Source organism: Ostrinia nubilalis, chromosome 15 (assembly GCF_963855985.1).
Source record: "Ostrinia nubilalis chromosome 15, ilOstNubi1.1, whole genome shotgun sequence".
In the NCBI taxonomy this organism is placed as follows: Eukaryota; Metazoa; Arthropoda; class Insecta; order Lepidoptera; family Crambidae; genus Ostrinia; species Ostrinia nubilalis.
The window spans coordinates 6,926,781-6,941,617 of record NC_087102.1 but is presented as its reverse complement, the minus strand read 5'-3'; the positions used below and the strand labels follow the sequence as shown (position 1 = coordinate 6,941,617).

The 14,837-nt window shown below is 37.7% G+C and overlaps 1 protein-coding gene and 2 long non-coding RNA genes across 3 annotated transcripts in view; 2 read left to right on the top strand and 1 right to left on the bottom strand.

Moving 5' to 3' along the window:
• The window catches only part of LOC135078843 (rap1 GTPase-activating protein 1), a 394,789-nt gene that overhangs the window by 212,483 nt on the left and 167,469 nt on the right, over nucleotides 1–14,837 (bottom strand). The gene's annotated exons all lie outside the window — the stretch shown is intronic.
• On the top strand, nucleotides 2,837–7,239 carry LOC135078849 (uncharacterized). Its single transcript, XR_010258680.1, has 2 exons — nucleotides 2,837–2,923; nucleotides 7,085–7,239. It is a non-coding gene; the product is annotated as an uncharacterized LOC135078849 (long non-coding RNA).
• LOC135078467 (uncharacterized) lies at nucleotides 10,326–12,285 on the top strand. The gene is made up of 2 exons (XR_010258622.1): nucleotides 10,326–10,416; nucleotides 12,123–12,285. It is a non-coding gene; the product is annotated as an uncharacterized LOC135078467 (long non-coding RNA).

Sequence of the window (14,837 nt, the reverse complement as noted above, 5' to 3'; positions counted from 1 at the left end):
GGAAATGTATTACCATATTTAACAAAATACCACACAACCTTGTCGAATTGCCAATAAACAAATTTAAGATACATATAAAAAATACCCTTATGTCCAAAGGGTACTACAAGGTTCGAGACTATATTGATGACAAGGATGCGTGGTCAGTTCAGTCTGCACATATTTGATGTACTTAAATTTGACTATTCTTACCGTTAGATAATTCCTGGAAATAAGTGGTGACTGAGTTTGTTCCGGCGTTTCTTCTCAGCACTTGCCATATGTTTGTCTCGAAGCGCTGGTAGGGCCCAAAAGATAAGGAGACATGTAAAGTGCCCCATAAGGGCTACCTTTTCTTTTTTTATTATTTTCTATTGACGTTCATAAGTGCCACTTGTGGTCTAAACTGAATAAATATTTTTGATTTTGATTTTGATTTTGATTTTATTTCTTTACAATTTTGTGCAAAAACGTTATGGAACGCCTTTCAAAATTTTAAATTTTATTTTCTGAATAGCGCCAAAATGTTGCTTTTCAGTTTTTTATTCTTACTGGCCAGCATCTAAAAGTTTGTTCTTTTGTTTACACTGCCGTTGTTTCAAAGTGGTCAGTAAAGTCAAGGTTCAAGTGGGTCCACCAAACCAATCTTTCTAGCCTAATCTTGATAAATAAAATGCGGGCATACTGATTGATTACATACCCGCATTGAGAACTGAGCTTTTTAATATCTTACGTTATTTAGAAGAACTCATTGATAAAGAAAACTTGTCTATTAATAGGTAGTATATGACACAATAAAAATAAAAGTAATATTGAGAAAAAAATGCCAAAAAGACAGAAACATCTAATTCGAGTATCGTTAAGAGTACAAGTATGTCCTACTAAACTAATAAGAAAGAATAAACCACTACAAATAATAACAAGATCACGAAGGCACTCGCTCAACTGCCAAGTTCCAATACAAACCTCAACGTCAATAGGCATTCATAAGGGATATTACTTAATCTTTACTATTTAAAACCTAGAGAAAGACATTCCTGCCATACAAAGGAGGTGAAATGGGAGGTATTAAACTAGACGGGACCCTCACAATGGGTCTTTAGAAGCTTTGTCCGCGTGATGGTGACTTTGTCGCGTTCGAATTCTTTCCTTCAACACATTTTTAAGCAATATTCTGGCAAGACCCGTTCGTACGTGTAATATGGCAAGATTGTATCAACCGTGCCATAAGCAAGTGCAGATAATACGTTATGTATTTTTTATTATCAAAATCGAATTCTGGCCATTCAAATGTTGACAAAAAAAAAATAAGGAAACGCAAACAAATGACATTCGATTTAACCGCAATTTATCGGATTGCTCGTGTCCGCAAAAATAATTTCAAACTTGGAACACGTCCCCATGTGGTCACAAATCGGTGCCAGCACTGGCAGCTAAGTGAGAACGCGCTAAGAAATGGAATGATTTATCCGATTTTCAAATTCGAATTCTACAACCAGTGCTGGGACATGTAACGGTGGCTTATTGAATCTTTTCATTTTCCGCCGGGAAATGAACGCCCTTGATTTGAAAGTAAATTGAAAAAAAAAAACTAGATTTAGAAAAAGAAATATCGCAATGAAAGAGACTTTGAGAATTGACTCGCGTTGCAGAATTAATACATATAAAAGCTTAGAGAGACTACTTAGAAATAAATAGTACTAATTAAAAATGTTTTGCGGAAAGAAAACCTTTTTTTGGTAAAATAACTTTTTAAAAGTAAAAAAGAATTGGTTGTTGAACGACTTTTAAAATATATCCACAGATTAATAAAGTTAACATTTTGCGTCAAAAAGTAATTATTTTATTCATTCAGCAAACCGTGTGGAAAATGACTCAATTATTCACACCGTTCACCGAGTGTAATTTTAATACTGATTTACCAACCGCGATATGCATCTAATATGCAGTCGAATTACATATAGGTGATGGCAGTAGGGATACCAACCTTTTTTGGGTTCTCGGACAAGTTGGGAAAAAAAACAACAAGCTTGCGGTCGGTCAAAGTTTTTGTTGAATGTCATATCGTAGAGTAATAACTTTAAGTTGTTTATCGAAAAATACCTAAAAGCCCCGAGATTTACCTACTCGATGACTGCAGATTTTGTCAACCGAAAGCTACGCATAAAGTAGCTATAATCTTAGTCTTTATGGTGTCCCATATCCCATTGCACTACTCTTTCTTTCTTTCTTCTATAGATTATGACACCAAAGGACTATCCCAAAGAAAATAACGCTTGGTGGTATCCTACAGAACCCTCCCCGAGTGTAGGGTTACACTGACCATAGACTTTGACGTATTCAAGAGTCGCCCATTATTTCGGACTTTTTAGGGTCCAATCCAAACCCGTTCTACAATTTGAATTACAATAACATAGAGGATTACAAGAGTATTAGAGAATGCAAAACGCAAAGCTAAAAGATAGGTACAGTCGAGTTCATTAATATACTATTGGCAGTGCCAATGTTGCAAAATATTGTTAGAGTTCTAACGATTATAATATGTCAATAAAAACTCAAATATCAATGAAATGTAATCATTAAAATTGTTCATTAACATGTTGCGGTAGCGCAGCTTTGTCTGCACTACTGCCAATAAATTTATGAACTCGACTGTATCTACTATATTTATTTTTATTTTATTTTATTAGTTATTATATTCATAACATATTCTATGTATTTGCATAGTGTAAAAATATTATTCATTATAAAACGCAAAACAAAAATTAAAACGTAGAGTCAAGGTTAAATAAATACCATTAAAAGGTTAATTTTTTTTTCCGTATTCGCGAAACATCAAAACCAGTCTTGGATCCATCCTGGCGATCTGAGTATAAATAGTGCCCACTTTGAGTTTTCACTGCCATATCGTTACTGCAACTTGGAACAAACCGCGATGATGTTTGTAAGTGTTTGATTTTCTTATTGTCTTAATTGTTTATTCATAAACCTCACACTGGATGTGTTCTGCGATCAGGTGAATGTGAACCAGCTCGCATCATGTATAGACGAGAGAACAACATTGTCTGTCAGGGCAATCTAGTCAGGACAATCTGTCAACGGTGCGGTTTGCGTTCTTCGCTCATGCCCGCGCAGTCATACATACCGCATACAAACAAAATGTAGAGACCGACAATGTTGTTCATACATGATGCGGGCTGCGGATCACTTTGACCTGACCGCAGACCGTATCGAGTATGGCGATAATAATGGTCGATAAGTCGAGAATTATAACTGTCTTTGGACATTTTATACCGCACGCGCACTGAAAATTCGCGCTATCGTGAAGTGTGTAGCCAAGTATTGCCGATATGATTTTTCATAGTCGCAAGGCCTATATTCACCAATGGACGTCCTACCTACGGCTGAAATGATGATGATAAAGTATCTTGCTTGTTCCAGAATCCTACTATACTGACGTTGGGGCTGCTGTTCTGTGCTTTCATGGCGTACGTCTCCGCGCGTCCCGATTCAGTGCCACCACTTCTGTTGAGAATTCTTTTAGGATCATTATCAAAGCCAGTAGATTAAAACACAAAAAAGCAAGTCGGAATTAGGTAATTCCTTCAAAAGCTTTTGGCTTCATTTGAAAATTTGCGCTATCGTGAAGTGTGTAGCCAAGTCAAAAAATCATATCGGCAGATTTTTGCAGTGTATCAAGTCGAAAGTATTCGACCAATGTGTGTTGCCAGTGATGGTATACGGATCTGAGACGTGGTCGCTTACTATGGGCCTCATAAGAAGGCTCAAGGTCACCCAAAGGGCGATGGAGCGGGCTATGCTCGGAGTTTCCCTGCGTGATCGAATCAGAAATGAGGAGATCCGCAGGAGAACCAAAGTAACCGACATAGCTCGCAGAATTGCTAAAATCAAGTGGCAGTGGGCGGGGCACATAGCTCGTAGAGACGATGGCCGTTGGGGCAGGAAAGTTCTCGAGTGGCGACCACGGGCTGGAAGACGTAGCGTGGGCAGGCCTCCTACTAGGTGGACCGACGATCTGGTAAAGGTCGCGGGAAGAGCCTGGATGCGGGCAGCGCAGGACCGTTCATTGTGGGAAACCTTGGGGGAGGCCTTGGTCCAGCAGTGGACGTCATTTAGCTGAAACGAGACGAGATTTTTGCATAGTCGCAAGGCCTATTGGGGCAAACACATCCTCAGCCCACAAGATGTGAAACATATCGCCCCCCAAAAGATACTGTACTACTTAATGGATGCAGGACTCGGAGGCGAACTGTAAGGAAATAGTGGCGATCACAAAAGATCGGTGCCGGTCGTAGTGATACTAGGACTTAATAGAACCAGAACAGCCGCTCAACGCAAAAAAGGCTTATCGTCGGTTGATTGCAAGAAGTAATTAACTAGCAAGAAACATGATTTCGAGAAATAGCTTAATAAAGTTTGGAAAGACAAAAAGCCATTTAAAAAAAAAAAAAATAGGTAGCGCCGCAATGAAAATACCGATACATAAAAATAAGTCTTAGTAATCATTTTTAGTTATAGCCTGACCAGGAACATAAAAACCCTCGCCATGTTGCGGAAAACTAATGGTACTAATTTCTTTTAATGGCAACAGTAACTGAAAACTTCATTGTCATGTCACCTTGCATGTCAGTCTATTGCTGTCAAAGTGTAAACAAACATTATTTTAAATGTGCCCAATTGATTTTGTGAATTAAATTGCTAAAATCTTTTTATAGTCGTGAAAGAAAAGTGGTTTACAATGTGTTAAAGTGTTTGTCGAAGAGAAATACTAAGGGTTCGGACAATATTTTCATTGAATAATGTTTCCGACAAAGGTTGTCAAATTGACTGACATGTTTATCGCATAGTACAGTCCACTATAAAAATTTGCTGTGGTTTGTTTCAACTATACCTATTTTACAATTTTTTGTCACTTTCTAAGTGTTGAATTTTATGGAATTAGGAAAGAAGTACCGAGTTTGAAGCGTTCATGAGCAAACATTGCAGTTGAATATTCAAGTTCTGAATTTTATTATTGATGAATAATAAAATAAATCCTACTAGCTCGATTGATGGTTTCATTTAATTTATTTAAACCAGGTTACCTATAATAATATTTTTTCGTTAATTTATGAAAATATCAAATTAGCCCGTAATCCTGATACATAAAGTTAGCCTATTAATTAACACAGGTACGACTGTACTCAGTGTTGCACTATCAAATGCAATTGACGCGCCTCTATGCCAGGGTTTTTATGTTCCTGGTCAGGCTATACTGGCATTTCAAAATAACGTACACAGTATTTAAAAAAAATCTAAATATGAAGTTAATGTCTTTTGACTGACGGCCAACTATAACAAACCAAGAAGTTATTACTTTATACTTTATCGGATTACCGTGATACATGTAAAATCAAGTTAAATTACGTTTAAAATAATATAATAAACAATCATAATCATCATTTCAGCCATAGGACGTCCACTGCTGAACATAGGCCTCCCCTAATGCTTTCCACGTTGATCGATTGGTAGCGGCCTGCATCCAGCGCTTCCCTGCTACCTTTACGATGTCGTCGGTCCACCTTGTAGGTGGACGTCCCACGCTGCGTTTTCCGGTACGCGGCCTCCATTCCAGAACCTTGCTGCCCCATCGGCCGTCAGTTCTGCATACTATATGCCCTGTCCATTGCCACTTCAGCTTTCTAATCCGTCGGGCTGTGTCAGCGACTTTAGTTCGTTTACGGATTTCCTCATTTCTGATTCGATCTCGCAAAGAAACACCAAGCATAGCCATAGCCCTCTCCATAGCACGCTGTGCAACTTTCAGCTTCTGAATAAGGCCTATAGTGAGAGGCCACGTTTCCGAGACATAAGTTATCACTGGTAACACACATTGGTTGTAAACTTTCGTCTTCAGGCACTGCGGTATTTTGGACGAAAAGATGTTACGTAGTTTTCCGAACGCTGCTCAGCCGATTTGGATTCTCAAATTGGACCTACCTAGCTGGATCGTTTGTCCGAGGTAGACATACATGTCAACAATCTCGAGAGTTGAGCTCCCAACTGAAACTGGGTAGGGCGCAACATGGACATTCGACATAAGCTTCGTTTTGTCCATGTTCATCCTCAGGCCTTAACCTGTTGGGAAACTCGATTAAGGTCTTCGAGCATTGTGCCAAGATCTTCCAACGATTCTGCCATGACCACAATATCGTCAGCAAACCGAAGGTGAGTGATGTACTCGCCATTAATGTTTATGCCGAATCCTTTCCATTCCAGGAGTTTGAAAGCGTCTTCCAATGCAGCGGTGAACAGTTTCGGAGATATAACATCTCCCTGCCTAACGCCTCGCTGCAGTGGAATCGCCTTCATGCTCTGCTCCTGTACTCGGACCGACATGGTGGCGTTTTTGTACAAGCACTTCAGCACCTCGATATACCGATAGTCAATACGGCACCGCTGGAGAGATTGTAACACTGCCCAAGTCTCAATCGAATCGAAGGCCTTCTCATAGTCCACGAACGCCAAGCATAGTGGCAAGTTATACTCCTCAGTCTTCTGTATAACCTGTCGCAGCGTATGGATGTGGTCTATGGTACTATAATCTTTTCGGAATCCAGCTTGTTCGGGAGGCTGGAAGTCATCGAACCTACGCGCGAGAGGGTCCGTGATGACTCTCGAAAACAGTTTATAGACATGACTCAGATTTTATCACTATTTGGTTCCAATGTTTTTTACACAAAAAGTAATTATAAATCTTTATTAAGTTCTGGCAGTTAGTCAAAACAAAGTGTGTATCGACTATGTTACGACACAAAATCATTAATGGACAATAATTATTTTAATGCTATAAAAATTTACGAAACTGGATTTATCAAGTTTTACAAAAATAAATCTTCCAAAGTACGGCAGATATCCATTTAGCGATTTTTGCATAATATAGTATAAGTCGCGGCCAATATCGCCATGCTAGTATGGACACTTAATGACTTTTTGTAGTTAATGACTTCTTGCAATCAGCCGACGTTATATTCAAATATTCAGTACCTAACGGACGTCCTCTCACGGCTGAAATGATGATGATAAATTATCTTGCTTGTTCCAGAAACCTACTATACTGACGTTGGGGCTGCTCTTGTGTGCTTTCCTGGCATACGCCTCTGCCCGGCCCGATTCAGTGCCACCACTTCTGTTGGGAGGTCTTTTAGGATCATCAATTACCGGAACAATAGGCAATTCGGAATAAATTCCTTCAAAAGCTTCCTTCGTTTCATTTGTTCCAATAATATGACAATCCTAAGTTTACATTCTTAAAAACTTTTGTAGAAATACGATAAATCTATTAAGAGCGTTGTAGCAGGCCTCCGTCACTCGCCTATGCCGGCCGAGATAATTACCTACAGCGCGCGACAACTTCAAGTTGCAAATCAGTCGGGGCCGCCACGCGCCTGTGAGCACACGCGTATTTCTATACACGCTCGGTCGATCATCGTCGCAATCAAGGTTTATTGTTCCAACAGCACTGTTATTCTTCTTTAATGGAAAATCGTAATATTTAGGAATAATAATTAACTGTAGTGATTTAAATAATTAAAAAAAACTACACTTTTTAAATAATTTTGAAATACTTATGACAAAAAACTGTAGCAAAAAATTATTTTAGCTAATAAAAACATTAACTTTACTTCACCGTGTCTATTTTCCGACACTACACCTTTTAAAACTGTTTAACACTGAAGTTTATTAATAGGTACTTTAGAGATGGTACGATTATACAAACACCACTAGATTAAAGTTTACCAATCGTAAATACAATAATTGCTTCTTAAAATTAAGTTTTTATTTATTTTACTTAGCTTATACAACCCTGACGCTTGAGCTGTGAGGTAAATCAATTCTGAACACAAAAAAATTGCGCTCTTGTGAGCGTAGTAGTAAGGTGCGATTTCGAATGCACCATGTGCGTTGGATATTTTGCATTATTATTATTACCGTTAAAATGTCGGCATCTGATCCTACACAAAGGAGTGCAATTTCTGTTGCTACTATTATGTATTCTGTGGTTGTAGCAAAAAGTTGACGTTCGAATTTTAGGTTTTTATTGCTCGACGTCGCGTAGTGAGTGCGCAAACTGCATTTATCTTTACAATTTCAACGCTGCGTCGACTAAACGATCTTAATCCTTAGTTGTATCGTACCTAAGACAGTAGGTACATCATACATAATAATATAGAAATAATGTGCCATTGTCTTTCAATCTTCGAATCGGTAGGTAACTCCAAAATACTGGGGAGTACCAGAGGGTGCCTTAGGACTTATGACGGGGGGGACGGGGGGGTGATCGCCCCGGGTGCCATCCCATGCTACGCCGCCACTGGTTCCAATACAAACCTCAACGTCAATAGGCATTCATAAGGGATATTACTTAATCTTTACTATTTAAAAAACCTAGAGAAAGACATTCCTGCCATACAAAGGAGGTGAAATGGGAGGTATTAAACTAGACGGGACCCTCACAATGGGTCTTTAGAAGCTTTGTCCGCGTGATGGTGACTTTGTCTCGTTCGAATTCTTTCCTTCAACACATTTTTATGCGATATTCTGGCAAGACCCGTTCGTACGTGTAATATGGCAAGATTGTATCAACCGTACCATAAGCAAGTGCAGATTAGACCACCTTGTTTAACCGTAACAATAACAATAACCGGTGCTTTTTGTATGAGATTTGACAGATTACTGACGTTTGTCAAAGTTAAAGTAAGATGGTGCAACCCAGCCTTGGAAAATGCAAACAAATGACATTCGATTTAACCGCAATATAGCGGATTGTTCGTGTCCGCAAAAATAATTTCAAACTTGGAACACCTCCCCATGTGACCGCAAATCGGTGCCAGCACTGGCAGCTAAGTGAGAACGCGCTAAGAAATGGAATGATTTATCCGATTTTCAAATTCGAATTCTACAACTAGTGCTGGGACATGCAACGGAATTGAATCTTTTCATTTTCCGCCGGGAAATGAACGCCCTTTGCCCTTGATTTGAAAGTAGATTGGATGAAAAAACTAGATTTAGAAAAAGATATATCAAAGAAGAGACTTAGAGAATTGACTCGCGTTGCGGAATTAATATAAAAAAAGTTTAGTGAGACTACTTAGAAATAAATAGTAGGTACTGGTCCATTTTATAAATAATCGTAAATTAAATGTTTTGCGAAAAAAAAAACCTTTTTTTGGTAAAATAACTTTTTAAAAGTAAAAAAGAATTGGTTGTTGAACGACTTTTAAAATATATCCACAGATTAATAAAGTTAACATTTTGCGTCAAAAAGTAATTATTTTATTCATTCAGCAAACCGTGTGGAAAATGACTCAATTATTCACACCGTTCACCGAGTGTAATTTTAATACTGATTTACCAACCGCGATATGCATCTAATATGCAGTCGAATTACATATAGGTGATGGCAGTAGGGATACCAACCTTTTTTGGGTTCTCGGACAAGTTGGGAAAAAAAACAACAAGCTTGCGGTCGGTCAAAGTTTTTGTTGAATGTCATATCGTAGAGTAATAACTTTAAGTTGTTTATCGAAAAATACCTAAAAGCCCCGAGATTTACCTACTCGATGACTGCAGATTTTGTCAACCGAAAGCTACGCATAAAGTAGCTATAATCTTAGTCTTTATGGTGTCCCATATCCCATTGCACTACTCTTTCTTTCTTTCTTCTATAGATTATGACACCAAAGGACTATCCCAAAGAAAATAACGCTTGGTGGTATCCTACAGAACCCTCCCCGAGTGTAGGGTTACACTGACCATAGACTTTGACGTATTCAAGAGTCGCCCATTATTTCGGACTTTTTAGGGTCCAATCCAAACCCGTTCTACAATTTGAATTACAATAACATAGAGGATTACAAGAGTATTAGAGAATGCAAAACGCAAAGCTAAAAGATAGGTACAGTCGAGTTCATTAATATACTATTGGCAGTGCCAATGTTGCAAAATATTGTTAGAGTTCTAACGATTATAATATGTCAATAAAAACTCAAATATCAATGAAATGTAATCATTAAAATTGTTCATTAACATGTTGCGGTAGCGCAGCTTTGTCTGCACTACTGCCAATAAATTTATGAACTCGACTGTATCTACTATATTTATTTTTATTTTATTTTATTAGTTATTATATTCATAACATATTCTATGTATTTGCATAGTGTAAAAATATTATTCATTATAAAACGCAAAACAAAAATTAAAACGTAGAGTCAAGGTTAAATAAATACCATTAAAAGGTTAATTTTTTTTTCCGTATTCGCGAAACATCAAAACCAGTCTTGGATCCATCCTGGCGATCTGAGTATAAATAGTGCCCACTTTGAGTTTTCACTGCCATATCGTTACTGCAACTTGGAACAAACCGCGATGATGTTTGTAAGTGTTCGATTTTCTTATTGTCTTAATTGTTTATTCATAAACCTCACACTGGATGTGTTCTGCGATCAGGTGAATGTGAACCAGCTCGCATCATGTATAGACGAGAGAACAACATTGTCTGTCAGGGCAATCTAGTCAGGACAATCTGTCAACGGTGCGGTTTGCGTTCTTCGCTCATGCCCGCGCAGTCATACATACCGCATACAAACAAAATGTAGAGACCGACAATGTTGTTCATACATGATGCGGGCTGCGGATCACTTTGACCTGACCGCAGACCGCATCCAGTATGGCAAATCCTTAAGGTCGATAAGTTGAAAATCATTTATAACTGTCCTTGGACATTTTAAACCGCACCGCGCACGCGCACTGAAAATTCGCGCTATCGTGAAGTGTGTAGCCAAGTATTCGCCTATTAATTATGATTTTTGCATAGTCGCAAGGCCTATATTCACCAACGGACGTCCTTCGGCTGAAAGTATCATGCTTGTTCCAGAATCCTACTATACTGACGTTGGGGCTGCTGTTAGGGATTGCAATCCGGTCCGGCGGATCCGGTAATCCGGCGGATCCGGTGTGTTTTTGGACCTACCGGATCCGGTGAGTCGGCGCCGGATCCGGTGGCGGATCCGGTAAAGCAAAAAATACGCAAACGTGAACTGGGAAAGTCGAGCGCGCGCGCATTTGCCAGATCGCTAGACGTGTCGCGACACTACATTGCATTTTCCTTTGCAAAAAATAAATGCGTCTTGTTTTATTGTTTCTTAGGAGTCAGATTGTTTCTTAAAAAGAACTTAAGTTGAATTTATAAGTAGAAATTTAAAAGACTGTTTTGTTGATTTAAGTCTGTGTAGATTATTAATAAGAGTTTAATAGTATTATTACTTAAGTACTTTCAGATACTTACATACAGCAATAAGTGATAGTCAGACTGATTACTAACTTTATTATTTAGAATTTTCATAATTTTATTAGTACAAATAGTAGGTACATACCAAAAATTACAATTACCTAATACCGAAAAATAAAAATAAGTAACTTTATTTTCCATAAATATTAAATACGTATTTTATTTTTCTTTGTATGTACTATTATCAAAACTAAAAATCACTAAATACTATACCAAGTAACTTTGCAATCCGGCCGGATCCGGCCGGATTAGCGTCAATCCGGTGAAATCCGGCCGGATTGAAAATGATACCGGATTGCAATCCCTAGCTGCTGTTCTGTGCTTTCATGGCGTACGTCTCCGCGCGTCCCGATTCAGTGCCACCACTTCTGTTGAGAATTCTTTTAGGAACATTATCAAAGTAGATTAAAACACAAAAAAGCAAGTCGGAATTAGGTAATTCCTTCAAAAGCTTTTGGCTTCATTTGAAAATTCACGCTATCGTACGTGTGGCCAAGTATTGCCGATATGATTTTTGCATAGTCGCAAGGCCTATATTGGGGCAAACACATCCTCAGCCCACAAGATGTGAAACATATCGCCCCCCAAACGATACTGCACTACTTAATGGATGCAGGACTCGGAGGCGAACTGTAAGGAAATAGTGGCGATCACAAAAGATCGGTGCCGGTCGTAGTGATACTAGGACTTCATAGAACCAGAACAGCCGCTCAACGCAAAAAAGGCTTATATTCAGTAACGGACGTCCTCTCACGGCTGAAATGATGATGATAAATTATCTTGCTTGTTCCAGAAACCTACTATACTGACGTTGGGGCTGCTCTTGTGTGCTTTCCTGGCATACGCCTCTGCCCGGCCCGATTCAGCGCCACCACTTCTGTTGGCAAGTCTTTCAGGAACATTAACAAAGCCAGAATAAAACACAAATAAGCAAATCGGAATAAATTCTTTCAAAAGCTTTTCGTTTCATTTGTTGCCCAATATGACAATCCTAAGTTTACATTCTTAAAAACTTTTGTAGAAATACGATAAATCTATTAATTAGAATATAAGTAGCGTTTGACATACTCGTACTACCTACACATCTGTACAAAATGTAAAAAAACAGTTTCAATTACGCAATATAAATATTAACATTGCTGTATCATGAGTATGTTTTCCTTAATCAGTAACATAACTATTCCCCCAACCAGTCAGAAACAGTACAGTCAAGTATTTTGAAACATTTGGCATTGCCAATATATTTATGAACTCGACTGTACCTATTTGCAACTGCGAAATAGTAATGAGATTATGCACAATGGTTCAGGACAATGTTTTTGTGGGATATATGCAAACAGACACAGAATCGACACCTTTGATTTGGAGTAGCTATTGTCATTGAAAAAGGTTGAATTTAGGGTTAATATCATTGTTGTAACACGATTCCTTTGCCACTATTTTTATAAACAGTTCTAAAAAAACTACTAAAGGTGGATTCGACCAAACAAGAGTACCTAAATAATATTAATCTCAGAATAAACTTGTCATTTTGACATATTTCCCATACTGAAACTGTCAATGTGCCAGTTATACCAGGAGTTATTCTCGGACAAAAGTTTGGTCGAATCCTAAAATAAATAAATAACTCGACATCGAAACACTGAATTTGATTTATTTATGCAATCAAGTGGTTGCTTTCTTAAAAAAAACAAAAGCAGGTTTTCAAATCATTTGTTTAAATAGTTATATTATAAACTAAACTTTAATTAGGTTTCAAACAAAATAGAGTGTAATCGAGTGCAGTTTTATAGATTAATTTATGTTACATTTTTGTTCAATAATAAACAGAAAATTATTCTGTATCCCACAAATAATGGTGTATTAACATGTAAATGTTAAAATCCTGTTATTTGTTAATCTAAGACTGTAACATAATTCTGGGAATTAACATTAATCGAATCGGCCAGGCGTAAAACATTGTTCCCGGGGGCTCATGTAAAAATCAACAATTATAAAGAGAAGACCGCATTGCTATTCGTCTTACATACACGGCTCTTATTTCAAGGGCATAAAGTTAAAAATGTCATGCGCAACTGTATGCTTTGATATGAATGCCAGTAGCTACGTTGTCAAAATTCAAAGACGTGTGTACGCACCCTAAGGCGAGCTCAATGACCTTATAGGTAGTGAATTTGGGTTGATTATTTTATTTGTCTTTCTACCTAGATTTAAAATATTTACAAACTTCATCTCCCAGTACTAGTAGTAAGACAAAGTTCATCTCACTCTGTGCTTTCGCGTAGTAATAAGATTTTAAATTAGACAGTTTATAAAAAGACTTCATCATCATCATACTGATCATACCATTAATACTAAACGTAGATAATTTAATTTCCGTTGTCACCGTACCGCGTTTCAAACCATTAAAATTAGCACAACGTCCATTCCCACTCGAACTGTGAAAAGCTATAAATAATCCAGTTGGTTTATCAGAAAAAAATGTAATAAAAACAACGTTCAAAACGCGTGGTGGAGTAATAAAACGGGCAATAATGCGCGAATAAAACGACTGGCCAAATTGAAAGAGAGACAGTTTTATTCACAGGTAAAATATGGGATGAATTACGTTTGCCACAATGACCAGGCAAAAAGAGGGAATACAGCTATGTTTCCTACCAGAGATAACAGAAAAGCTATCAAAAATATCAAAAATCGTGATAATGCTTGGAAAAACATACCAATCAATGAATGAATTAGATTCATAAAAGATATTCTATTCCATTGTGTTGATCATAGCAACAACTGACTGAAGCCGATTGAGTGTCAGACCCACTTTTCTCAATAAGATGGGTTCAGTTAAAATCTTAATCTAAATGAAAAGTAATTAATAAGTCATATCCTGATTGTGAGAGAATTCTTATTACGTTAAAGAGGATCTGATAATCGTAGTTTGCTCTACCCCTTCAAGATATCATAAAGTACCTAATGGAAGAAACTGTCACCATTGTCAGTCTTTTGATGAGCATTGAGTGATAGCTTGGAAGAAGAATAGATCATGGTGAAATGAGGTTAGGTGACCCAGATTGTTCGATTCCCACTAAATTCACCTAAAAACAAATAACATCTGTGTCCTAGCCTTGTCCTTCCAATCTAGTTCACGGTTCTCAATTACTGGACAAACATATGGCACGTATACTGGATGCAGTTATCCATCTGGAATAATTTATAGCCGATGATAAAATAATTCCAACATTGACAAGGGGCGTATTGAAACACGAGGATTCCAAAATGCATTGTCCTATCGCCATCTTTTTTTCTGTAACAGTCATTATAAAAACAAACTTTTTCTGCTACCGTCGTTAGCGATTCTGCTTTGGGGCCATCATTCATCAATGTATCATGCCAAACAGCTTTACAAATTCAACTTTAACACAATAAGTGTGAAGTTGAAAATTGAAACCAGTTTGGTTTTAGATGTTATCAAGTTTTTGTCACGTTAGTGCTAATGGCAGTGTGAAAAAGCGTC